General features: G+C 44.2%; 1 protein-coding gene across 1 annotated transcript in view; it reads left to right on the top strand.

The window, feature by feature from the left end:
- PTCD1 (pentatricopeptide repeat domain 1) overlaps positions 1–11,772 on the top strand; it is a 57,320-nt gene extending 45,548 nt beyond the window's left edge. Inside the window, exon 9 of the mRNA XM_057416818.1 lies at positions 11,762–11,772. The gene's annotated coding sequence lies outside the window, so the exon portion shown is untranslated. The remainder of the gene's footprint in view (positions 1–11,761) is intronic.
- Positions 11,773–12,677: the final 905 nt, after the last annotated feature.

A 12,677-nucleotide genomic window follows, 5' to 3' on the forward strand; every position in this document is an offset into this window, starting at 1 on the left:
GACTTGGGAAGAGTTGGAGAGCTGCAACACTGAGTTTCTGTGTTCCTCCTCCCTTTTGGAGGCTGGAAGCAAGGTGCTCTCTGTTGCAGGGGATAATAATCCTAACTCATTCAGATGCTGTAGGACATTCCCTCCTATCTGGGTGGAATCTAGAAAGGTATTTGCAGTTCTTTGCCCTACACTTAATCCCATTGAGGAGCTGCTTGCTGTTTGGGATCTGCTTAAATTGTAAAGACTCCCATTACCTGTGAGGGTCTGTGGGCTCAAGCACAACAAAAGGCAAGTATGAGTGGGTGGGGGGAGATTGGTGACTCCCAGATATATTGAGGAGCAGTAGAGTGGGGAGTTTAATTTTGAGTCTGAGAGAAAATATGCAATTTATAAGCATCGAGGAGGGAGCAAGAAGGTGGATGCGAGCCAGTATGGCTTTGTCGTGAATGAATTGAGCCAATCTCATTTCCTTTTCTTGCAGCATAACAAGGCTTGCAGATAAGAGAGAAGCACTCTGTGTCATATATTTTGATTTTTAGTAGAGCTTCTGACACTGGCTTGCAGGATGTTCTAATAATAAACTGGGAACTGAGTCTAGATAATACTTCTCTAAGGGAGTTGCAAAACTGGTTGAGGGGAAAATGTACTTGGTTTGTACAATCGGTGCTTGTACAGGGAATTACCCTGGGTCCATTACTCATCCATGTTGAAATGCAGAATGTAATTACTGCATTAGGAGATGAGATTGAGTTTGAAGGCAGGATAAACACAGGCGTAGAGCTAGGATTCAAAATGGGAGCTCTCTGGGAAAAATCAGGATGCGGTTCAGTAGCAGGTGCACTGCTGTGGACTCAGCTTTGGAATTGCAAGACCAGGAAGAATTGGGCAGCTGGCTGTGCTGCAGGAAAGGATGGAGGAGCTGCCATGGGTCCCAGGTGGATTGGGAGTCTGTAACATCTTGCTGTGGAACAAGAAGGAAAGGCCATGTGGGTCCCTAGGGGTGAGAAAATGCTGGTAAAGCAAACACAGTAGTCCTGCTCTACTGAGCTGTGCCACAAGAATATGTGGAATCCTGAGCTCTGCACAAGAGAAACAGGGATGTTTTGGAGAAAAAGGTGTCAATAATGATCAGTCTTTGAACAGAAAACTGAGGAAAGAGGTGGGTAGCTTTCAAATAGATAAAAGGCTGCTGCTATGAGGGAAGGAACAATTTGTTCTCTTATGTCCACTGTGGGTAGGGCGAGGAGTCAGAAGCTAAGATAACAGCAAGGCAGATCTAGGTTACAGTGAAAAAACATCTCAGCAATTCCTTTGAAGTCGTTAAGCCCTGTGTTGGACTGACTTGACAGGGTGTAGGGCTGCTCTTAGAGGGGGTTAAGAATGGATCAGACAGATATTTGCTGGAATGGCAAAGTGCAATACAAGATTTTGCATTTGGGAAGGAGGCTGGAGTTGATGGGCTCCTAAATCGGTGTTACCATGGCTGGAACGGAGAGATACGTAATCACTGCAGCCCTTATTGGCTGAATGATAAAACTAGATCAGCTGCAGAGATTAAAGATACACAACTGGGCCAAGTAAAGTTACGTAATGGGAATGCAATGATGTTTAAGTATGGTTTTATGTTTACAAAATGATTTCCACCAGATGGAATGAAAGTATCTAAATGAGGAGCACTGCAGAGCTTTGAAGCATTACAAGCTCAGGCCCTGTCTCCAGTGAAGCTTGCTGGAGAATTTTCCGCTGTTGTTCCTGGTATATTGCTGATACAATTATGCTGTGCTAATCCAAAAGGATGCCAGTGTTTTTGAGATTAAGGCTTCCAAAGCATGACTGAATTGATGTGAGTGAAAGTAGTTTGGGTGCAGTCAGACCTTATGATATATAAAACCAAAATAGAGCTGGGATATCTTCATGCAGCAGATGCATGCAGATGGATAGCAGCTAGTCAAAAAGGAGGGGTTTTGCAAACAGGCTTTTGTGTATACAAACGGGTAACTGCAGTTTTCATCAGTGATCATAGAATCCCACATTGGTTTGGGTTGAAAGGGACTTAAAACTCATCTGATTCCATCCCCACTGCCATAGGCAGGCACACCTTCCACTATCTACCCTAGGAATTTGAAGCTACTCGTTCTCTAGAGTTTGCAGTTGAATAATAAATGACAAGTCATGCTGCTGATAACACTGCACCTTGTGAATTCCCCTTCATGGGTGTAGATCAGCTGCTGCTCCCACGGGCTTCTTCCTGCTCTACTCAAGCACTGTAACGATTCTGATGGATGAGTTGTGCATGGGGTGCAAAGTGCTGAAGTTCTCTTGTGCTCCAGTGGGTAGAGAGTGTCCTACATACATCTTTTCTGCCTTGTCTGGATTTCCTTAAATTAGTGCATTCCCTTTGGGATGTGTTGGTTGGTGAATGAAAATGTTCCTTTTCACATATTTCTGCTGAATGCAGAAGCTCATGTGCAGAGAAATGTTTCACATCTGCTCTGTTGGAATGATCTTTCATTTCATGATCTTTGTACATGTTTTTCTTACCATGGAGTTTTATGATGGTGGGTTTTTCTCCTTTCAGGGCTAACTGCTCAGCCTCTTCCATCTTGACTTCTGGGTCTTTTATTGCATTTTAATAGTTCTTAATCTTTTCCAGGTGCACATAATGATCCTGCTCCTGACAGATCTTCAGCCACACAGGATGCCTATGAGGAAGGTATGAAACAGATTGACAACACAGCTATTTATACAGATCCTTGACAGCTAGGATACACAGACCCCATATCTGTATGTTACCTTCTGAGAAATTTTGCCATAGCTTTAATTTTCCTGTGTATCATAAGCTGCTTTTCTAAAGACTGGATCCATAATGCACTGAAATCAGTGGGAGTAATACTAGCTCACTTGAACACATTGGGATCAGACTGTAAACCAAGTGGTGATATGCTTGTGTAGTACCACTGGACTACTCAAAGGTGTTATCCCCACCTCTTATTAATTCATTAGCTTTAGTTCTAATTTCTACTCTTCAGTGGAAAGAGGGTGGCTGAGCATGTGCTGGAGATGGAAGGTGAAGATATTGTCTGAACATGCAGTAGCTGAAAGCCCGAAGGTGGCAGAAGGCTCAGCCTTAGTCTAGGGGGGAAGTGCTCTGCATTAAATCCACAGCTAGCTGTGATATTTCTGAAGTGCCAGTTGTCAGCACAGTGCCAAAGGAGCAATCTGCTCAGTCCTGGCAACTTTTCTCCCCTCTGTGCCAATTATGAATGCCATTGACTAGCTAGAGAGGGAAGCCAGCCTACTCTTTGTTGGAGGCCTGATCGGTGTGATGAGTGGAGTTGTGTAATAAGTGAAAGAAAGGACAAATCAAGAGAAAATGGAGGAATTCCTCAGGGTGCCATCTGTGATGTAGATTACCAGGGAGGCAGAGAGGAAGCGGATTTCTTCTTTGTGGATTAATTTTGCCAGGCTGCAGTCAGTGAGCTAACATGCGTTCTGCTTTTCAGGATCATAAAAAGCAATGCAAGTGCTAACAAGTTGTGCTTTGAAATCAGCACTGGAGAGAAATAATGGATTATATACCTTAAGGTTTCCAGCCACAACATAAAGGGCAGAAAGGTGGGGAGGTGACTTGCATCAGCTACAGCTTGCTTTGCTCTCTTCTCAACCTCTGCATACTCACTGATGAATTCCCTGTGCTCATTAGTGTGTTGAAGGTCAGCCTCCAGCTTCCATTTAACAGTAGGCAGACTGATTCTAGAGGGCAGAAAGAAGCCTTAGATACCCAGAATATTTTATCTGCCAGCTTTCCCATTTGGCTCTCAGAAGAGATGATTTGTGCATCAGTTTTCTGTAGAGTTTGTTTTTTCTCTCTAAAATTGTGCACTATTAAACCAAGTGGGATTCAGCCCATCTCGATCTGCAATAGGGAACATTAGGACCTGTGTATTTACTTGCACACTAAATGAGAGCTAAAATGATGATACGCCTCAGAGGCAAAAATAGACCCTGTTATTTATGAAGGCCTTGAGTCTGTTTCCCTGAGTTTCTGTTTGTATGGATCTTATATACCAATATTATTCCAAAGTCATGCTGCTATAGCAGCAGCTGGCTTTAGACCCAACTGGAACTGCATTTGATTGCATCTCAACAAACATGGTCTCTGCTCCACTGTTCATGGTGTGTATGGTTCTTTTTATCTCATGGGAAAATATGACCCTTACAGCTCATTTAGTGCTTACTGTTTGCTGATATGAATCATTGGAGAATGTTGTTGTTGCTGCTGTAAAACTAATAATACAAAAAACATGCTCTTAAGGAAATGGAACTACAAAGGCTTTAATAGGGAAAAACTACATTTGAGCAACACGAACTGCTTTTCAGCAAAACATCATCATGTAAATGTGCCGTTGTGTTCTGGAATGCTGCACGATTTCTCTGCTATATAGGTTTTGTATAACAAATAAGTTTTAAACCCCAAATTTGGTATGGAGATGGCAGTTCACCTGCTGAAAATGCATCCCTTTACCATCAGTCAATTGGAAGTGAATGTATTGGTTGCGTGATTTTAAACCTATTTGAATAAAAGTCACATTTACAACTCAGTTCTTGTAACTGATGTCCCATAATGGCAGCTGAGAGATGCTGCTTGTATTATCAGTCCTTTCCAGAAGTTACACTCTTCTCCTTGGAAATGTCAGCATGTATGGTCTTTACAGAAAAGAACTGCAGACTGTAATGGTGAATGTGAAAGTAGCTTCTTTATGCACAAAATGAAACGGCAGGTATGTTATTTCATACTGCAATCTGTAACACAAGAAGGCTTAAAACTTCCCTAAGATGGAGCTCACTGTGGGCTACAGTCTATCGAAGGGATCTGAGCACCATGGAAACAACCAGTAAAATGATAGTTTCAATGGGGACAGAATTTTGCACTGTCTCTTTTGAGGTGGGTTTCTCAGAAGTGCTCAGCTCTGTCTTAACTCTTCCACCAAATTTGCTCAAAGTCTTTTCACAGACCTTGCCAGGAGCAAAGCTGGGCCAAGGTGGTGCTTTAAAAAAGTCCTGCTGCCAGTGTAACATCTGGAAAGACTGAATTCTGTGTTCTGTAGAGTTACCAGACCTGTCTTACAGATGACTGTTATATTTATCCATTATTGGCCTAATCCTGTACTTGTCACCCAGAGTTAAGGCTTAACATTGAAGCACGTCGACATAAACTCAGAGATGGCTGTTGCCTAAATAATTCTGCTCTCCTTGTGCATGGACATTGTCTTCTCCATGATCGATGCCTGCTTTTGGGGTTTTGGGAGGGTGCTCACTGCCTTCCAGGCCTGTCTGCACTTCCAGCTCCTTCTGTAGCAGGCAGGGGTGGCACATGATGCTACTGCAGCTCCTCATGTTGCTGAGAATCCTCATTCATTTGGACCTGAAAAAGCAGATGAAAGATGAATGTAGATAAGGAAGGGAGAGGAAGCTGAAAGATAAAAGAGGTCTCTCTGTAAAGCTATTTTATAAGGTGATGCCAGATTAAAAACAAAAAGCAAACCCCACAACACAGGATCCCAGTTGTACGTTTGCCTGTGTCCTATCATTGTAGCCACCCTGACTTCAAGAGGATTACTTCTGACTGAGAGTGACATAACTGAGGACAAGTTATGTTTGAGTGTGTGTGTGTGTGTGTATATATATATATGTGTGTGTGTATAGAGAGAAAGAATCTTTGCTATTCTTTAAGTTACTAAAATTGGATTCTTGGCAGTAGTTGTATCACTTTATTCCAACAAAGAGACTAGCCTTTTACTGATGTACTTGGCTTTATTTTAGAACTGAAGAGCCAAAGGAAGCTCCTTAGTTTTATATTTCTGTTAGTTTCTTGTCCGTTTCTAGGCTATCCTGTTAAAACAGCAGTTACAACTTAAAAGAGCTTTGTTGTAATTACATGTGAATAGTTCCTTGGATTTCTGGTTTGACAAGAGCTGATAGTAATGCTTATTTTGTATGAGCTTTGTTGGAACTAATGCAGATTTAAATTGGTATGAGGGGGAGAACCAGGGCTTATGAATAGAAATTCTCCATTTGTTCAAGATGTCTCTCTGCACAAGTACATAATCTACTGCTTTGTTGCTGGTGCTATCAAATAGACATGGTATGCTTTTCCACCCAGGGACCTGCTTCCACTCTCTCTAGTTTACCTTGAACATGCAGTTTATGCAGTGTCCTGACAAGCTCTCTTGTTCCTGTTGGCACAATTCACTTACATTTCACTGCTAGTCAGGTCAGTGTCCATCTTCTTGAGTTACAGAGCTTCAGGACTTCCCTTCACTTCTATCTCCAGACTCTCCTGCAGAGACTCAGCTGCAGCATGCTGGTGATTATTTCTGCAGGGTCCAGTGAAACATATGGTCCAGCATTCTGTTTTGTTGAGGCTGATCCAGCCTTTGCATCAAATTATTGCCCACCAAGTAATAAAACTACAGGAACTTTTCAAGCTTGTTTAAAACTGAGGTAGGATTTTACACCAAGCCATTTATGTGACCTTCTTTTAAAAGATAAGGCCAGGAGAGATTTCAGGAGGTGATCTGTGTAAAATCTGGCTCACCTCCTGCTAAACCAGTCCCATTAGACAACATGTAAACAGCCTGTGCTTAACTTCCAATGGGGGAGACTCTACCACCTCCAGACAATCTGGTCCAAGGGGTCATTCCCCTTGATGATTATAAAACTTTCCTCCATGCTGCAGCTTTTGCCTGAAGCTTAATGTCATACCATTGCTGTACATGGTGGTTTCAAGTCCTTCCTTCTCGTGTCCTCAGCTTTAACCTGAGCTGCTTTAAGCTGAATGGAAATCGGTTTACTTTCTTTGGCCTGCAAGGAAGGGTGCAACAGAATAGTGAACAAATGCCTTTTGTGGGGTTATTCACCCCAAATCCATCTGATGGAATGTGGGCAGCGGGCACCATGCTGGCATTCAGCTCTCACATCTGTAGCACTGGTACCTCCAGGGAAGTTTCCTCCAGTGGCACCTGCAGTTCATCCTTCTCCATCTCCAGTGTCTTTTGCAGCTCATGAATGCTCTTTCCTCCCTCTTCCAGCTGATTGATTAGATCCTTGATTTCCTTTAGGGAAGCAAATGGATATTTCATGTGATAAGTTTATTTCAGGACTATGAACTTTACCAAGTGCCCCAGACAGATTCTTTGACTGGAAATGGCATGACATGCTTCCAGTCACTTTTTATCTGCTGCCCTTTTCTTTCTTTGCTAAATATTATCCTGGATTTGTGAATGAGCCCTGCTGGCTGCATGTGTTCATGGAGGTGGAAGAATGAAGCCTGTTAAATCAAGAGAATTCTTTTCCAGCCTTTATCCAGCCTTCCTCTCTTCCCCCTTTCAGTTGGTTGCTCTAACAAAGTGAGAACAGGGCACCACATCATCTCTCTCCAGCAGCATGGGGCTCTCTGCCAGCTGATGTAGGGGAGAGTGAAGGGTTAGGGGAGAAAGCCCAGAAAACACTGGGGCTGTGCCAGAGAGTCCATTGCTGTTGGCCACAAGGGCCCCAGCTTGTAGCATCTTCTAAACATTTGCAGTGTTCTCTTCCAGCCTCCTGTAAGAGATCAATTTTTGTAATTTACAGAAGTGTTTAAAAAAAAAAATCTAAATAAAAGGAGCCAAAGGAGTTGGTCTCCCAGTGCCACCAGTGGGGGAGAAGTGATGCAAAGAGGGACACTCTGAGCAGGAGTTTAATTGATGCTCTAACTGATTCCAGGAGATACCTCATCCTCCCCTCTGAGGTTAAAGGAAATGTCTTCCCAGGGTAAATCTGGCTGTTGTTACTAGTCCCCTAAGGGAATTGCTCAGAATTAGAGGGAATGCTGGTCACCAGAACTGGGACTGCAGCCTGCATCTGATTTAAGTCTAGTGCTGTAATCAGTCCAGAATTCCCTTACGTGGAGCTTTGGTGGAGATCATGGCCCAGTCTGGAGTGATGACCTCCTGGTATAAGAGTCAGTACAAGCAAAATGCTATTGTGTTTTGGGGATTCAGAAGGGACCTGGATCCTGAATGTTATTCCTAGAGTTGGTTCCCTGGCAGCAGTAAGCTGGGGCTGGTTACAGTCTTGGATGATCTGATAGAGGTGGAATGTTTGTGAATGCAAACTCTGTCCCAGGAGCGGAATCTGTCCTGAGACTGTAAATGCATCAAATGTACGTCCCCAGAGAATGAAAGCACTGCTGGGAATACAGGTGAGATTGGTGCTGAAGACACAAGAGATCATTCAGTAGGAATTAAGTGGCTTACGATTTGCAGACAGCAAATCAGGACTTGCCCTGAAGGGCTTTGTTGTTCTTCATAGGTTCCATGTGCTCCAAGGATTCTTCATAGGCAATCCTAAGCTCCAGATTTCACTTGTGTACATTCCTTCTAGGAACTGTCCCTTTCCTCCTATAGCTCTTTGCATTTTTGTTGCCATTTTGCTAGCATCTTACCAAAGGCTCTCTGCTGCTTCTTGTCCAGGGCAGCACAAGCAGCATTGGCCTGGAAAGATAAAGCCAAGCATTCACTGGATACAAGTTTTCTTCACGCTTCACTTCTCTGTGTGTCCTGCCAGCCAGTCACGGTTAAGCTGGCAGCCACTCTCATGACTGTCAGAGTTTCTCTTGGTCACTCTGAATGCATGATTAAAATGTTGATGGCACTTTCTTTCCTCACCATTAGGAATTTAACAAGATCACCCAGTTCCCAGCAGTGTGAGAGTCCTCTTTGCTCCTGTGGTTATAATGCTGCTGCTGGGGAGCAAATGTTTTCCACTTCAGATACTCCCTGTGCAGATGTGCTGTTAGGAATTGCCTGGGTTGATTACTGTGACTTTCTATTTCAAGTTCGGTTCCAAACAAGATGTTATTCAAGACTATTTTAGACTGTGTTTAACTGCCTGTCATAAAGAAGAAAGGGACATTTTTCTTTCCTAGGTGCTTTTAATCACAAGTATTCTACATATCCTTATGATCTGCACATGCATTCAGGTGCCATGGTGACAAGCACACCACAGGAACTGTAGAATAAAGAACTGCTTCATTAAAGTATGGGATGGTGAAACAGCTCTTTTTGAGCCCAGTAACATGATGCTGTATGTGGGGATTATCGGCCTTCGAGACCTGCTCTGAAACCAACTGCAGTCACTGGCAGATGCCCAAGGGCTTCAGGGGATTTGGAGCAACTTTTGTGCCTATTTTAAGTGACATTTTGATTCAGATGTCCCACAGGTGCACTGCTGTTCATGCTCTTACACTGACACTAGCATGAGTAGAGATACTAACATAATGAAGGAGCGTTGTTGGTGTTTAAACTAGATGTTGTTTAGCTGTGCTGGACTGTGGTAGTTAATAACCAGTGGCCAACCCACTGGTGCTGCAGAGTTCAAAGCAGGATATCATTATCCTTAAAAAGAAGATGAATCCTTTGCCTTGCAGTAAAGGCAGACTTTTGCTTTAGCTCTACTCTTGTTTCTGGAAGTCAGCTAATGAGCTTATGAGAATCACACTGTGTGCTCCTAGGAATTAGCTGTGCCTCTCAGCTGGGCTTTTTCTCTTGATGTTATAAACCTCAGCCATGCTTCTCATGGCCATGCGGATTACTTGGGGTTTAATAGAGAGGTCTTAAAATGTTAGGAAATAAGGAACCAGTCCAAAGTCAACCTGAGTTAATAGACTCCCAGGTCTTAGACCTTGAAGGGCAGGCTTGTGCTGAATGCACTCTGGAATAGCTGGATTTCTTGCCTTCTCAAGGTTAGCAGTGAGGTCCTTAATTTTGAAGCCTCTGCTTTGTTTTCTCCATGTTGGCAACCCAGTCTTGGACTGATTCAGCTGTTTTCCCTGCTGCTTGGAGCCTCACAGCCAGCGTTGTCTTGAGGGAAGGAGGGCAGAAGTATCCTGGTGAGTAGCTCATGGAAGGAGGAGTGTTAGGAGTCAGCAGCTCTCATCTCCTAGAGCACTGTCACTGTTTTCACCAGTGAAAAGGTTAAAACCTGGCAGCAGTCTCAGAAAAGGGACTATGAAAACCTTGCTGGGATGTGGCTGATTCTTCCCTCCACTGGTAAATATGGCATACTAGGTTGCAGCCTGGGTCTTTATTACTGGTGACAGATGCTTCCCTACCTTCCATTCAGGTAGTATATTGTCTGAGCCTCCTTCCCTTAGAGGTATCCCTGGGTCTCAGTACCAAGTCCCGCAGAGATGCTGTAGCTTATTGAATTTGTCTCAACTTGTTCAGGCACACAGTGTGAAACTCTCCAGATGCCTCAACATTTTGTTGCTATTATGTGAAAGCACCTTTATTAGCTCTGTTAGACTGCTACAAAGTTTGGCTGGACTTCTTGCTTGTAATACCAGATCTCAAGGACCAGATCCTGAAGGTTTTAGCCTGGTTTGGCTTGCTTTATTCTTAGGAAATGCCTAGTGGGCTTTTGTAGGCTGCTGGAAGAAAGAAAGGCTGGCAAATTCAAGCCTTTATCAGAAAGGATCGGTGATGGTTTTCTGGTGTCAGTGTACAAGTGTTAGGGCTCAACAGTCTATTTATAATTCCAAGTGTTATTTTCTGTCTCTTGGCTGGAGCCCTTTGCTTTGTTTCTGTCTTACCAAATTGACTCCTAACAGAGCCCATCTATAAGCTGTGACTCAGCAGCCAAACTAAATAACAAGACTGCCGTAAGTCCTATCCCAGACCCCCTGAAAGCTTGGCTTCTTCGAGCTTTTTGTATCTTTCAAATGGCATCAGGCCTGCATTTAGTCCTCCAGACTGTGATTTCAGCATTGAGTTTAGAGACCAGGCATTATAGTTCAGTTTTGCTTTCCTCCTCTTCCTCCAAGTACTCTTTCATTGGATCCAAATCATACTTGGGGTTGGCCAGACTTCACTACAGCTGCAGTGCAGGACTAGACACAGCACAGTCATTCCTGTGCATCTGTCCTGTTGGAAGTAGGAATACACGGACCTCACTCCCCACAACTGGAATGCCCCTCTTTGACTAGAAACATCTCAGGCCCCAACTCCCTTCCTTGTCGGGAGCCAAGTTTGTGTTCTCTGTACCTGTTTTTTGTTGTGCTGCAGTGAATTGAATTTTAGCTTATACAACTGAAAACAGAACTTGGCTTGTCACCATCACTGTTTTCTCTCAAGCAGTGTTTCAAAGGCATTCTGACAGTAAACCCATTTGGTGATTGTTCTGAGCACAGGAAGAATTCTTGCCAGACTTCTGATATACAGGTGCAGCACTAGAAATACTCTTTAGAGATAAGTAGAAATTTCCAAGGCAGAGAACTGAAGCACTGGTGTATTTTGAGCCAAACTTGTGTGATCTGTGCAAGTAAGCTGCTATATGACTTACTGGATGGACAGTGGACTGAGAATCAAGAGGTGTGTGTTCTGCTCTTTGCTGCTGACCTCTGGGACACTCTGTATCTTATCTTCATACCCACGTAAGGCTTGTGCCCCCCCCCCCCCCCCTCCAGGATCAGCTGGTAACAGGCCTAGAGATTAATTTGGATAAGGAGGTGTTCCTTTGTGAGAGCCAACACAAGATGTGTTGCTCTGAAGTGGACAGCATGCAGAAGAGCTGGCACTGCACGTCCCATGACAGCAGCAACCTCTGTAGGCACTGTAGGCAGTTGTGTTCCCCAGAACCTTTGGCTCTTCTTCCAGCTGCCTGTTGAAGTCATCTGCTTTCAAGGTGAGAGAAATCTTGATGTGGACAATCTGGTTAAGCCTGCTCTGAGCTTCCTTGTGCTCCCAAACTCAGCTGGCTGGTTCTGGCAGTGGGAAAACTGCATAAAGAAGTAGGAGCAGAACTAATTCAATCTGACTGGAGAGAAAATAGAAGTGAAGGACTGGGCAGATTTCCTAAAGGACATAGGGGAGACCAGAGGTGGATGAAATGTAGGGGAAGAGAAGGTAACATTGCACAAAGCTGTCAAGGAATGTACCTTGGAGCCTGATGGCATTAAATTCAGCTTGGCTCTTCTCCACCTGAGCCAGCTGGGCATTGGCTTCAGGCAGGTTATCCTCCAGATAGTGAACATCACCATGTGAGTTCAGTCAAAGAGAAGTCAGTCATAAAATGCTGAGCAAGGTTTGAAGGGCCAAAAGATCCTCCTCCTCTTGCAGACTCTGCTTATTCCAGTTGATTGTAATTACTATGGGATGACTGTTATAGCCAGGGAGAGTGCAGTGTCCTGATCTTTAGCAAGGGGGACGCCTGCTTCATCAGCACCACCTGCAAACAGCTGCTGTCTGATGCTGGTTTGCCTCTCGGGCACTGATGGCTGCATTGGTTTGTTGAGGAATTCCCTGATGGCCTCTCACCTTGGATTTCTGCACAGACTAATCTTGCACTGAGGGCATCCATCTCTGCTTTTGTGACCTGTTTGTCTGTCTCCAGCTTTGCTTTCACTCTCCATGAGCTCTGCCATGGCAACCGTGTGCTTCCAGTGCAGGGGAGAGCCCTGACCTTGCTCTGCAGGGCTGCCTCCTCCAGGTCCAGGAGTAGCTTCCGCGGCTCAGCTTCCTGCTTGCACATCTGTTAGATCTGAGGAAGGGCCAAGTACCTGTTGTCAGCTGGAGTCCGGCAGCCCTGGTGTCTCAGTAAGACCCTTGGGGATGCTTTATAAGAAAGGCTTCTGGAAGCATTTCATT

Source organism: Pezoporus wallicus, unplaced genomic scaffold (genome assembly GCF_028554395.1).
Source record: "Pezoporus wallicus isolate ANWC-B61680 ecotype Strahan unplaced genomic scaffold, APGP_CSIRO_Pwel_v1 scaffold_7392, whole genome shotgun sequence".
In the NCBI taxonomy this organism is placed as follows: Eukaryota; Metazoa; Chordata; class Aves; order Psittaciformes; family Psittacidae; genus Pezoporus; species Pezoporus wallicus.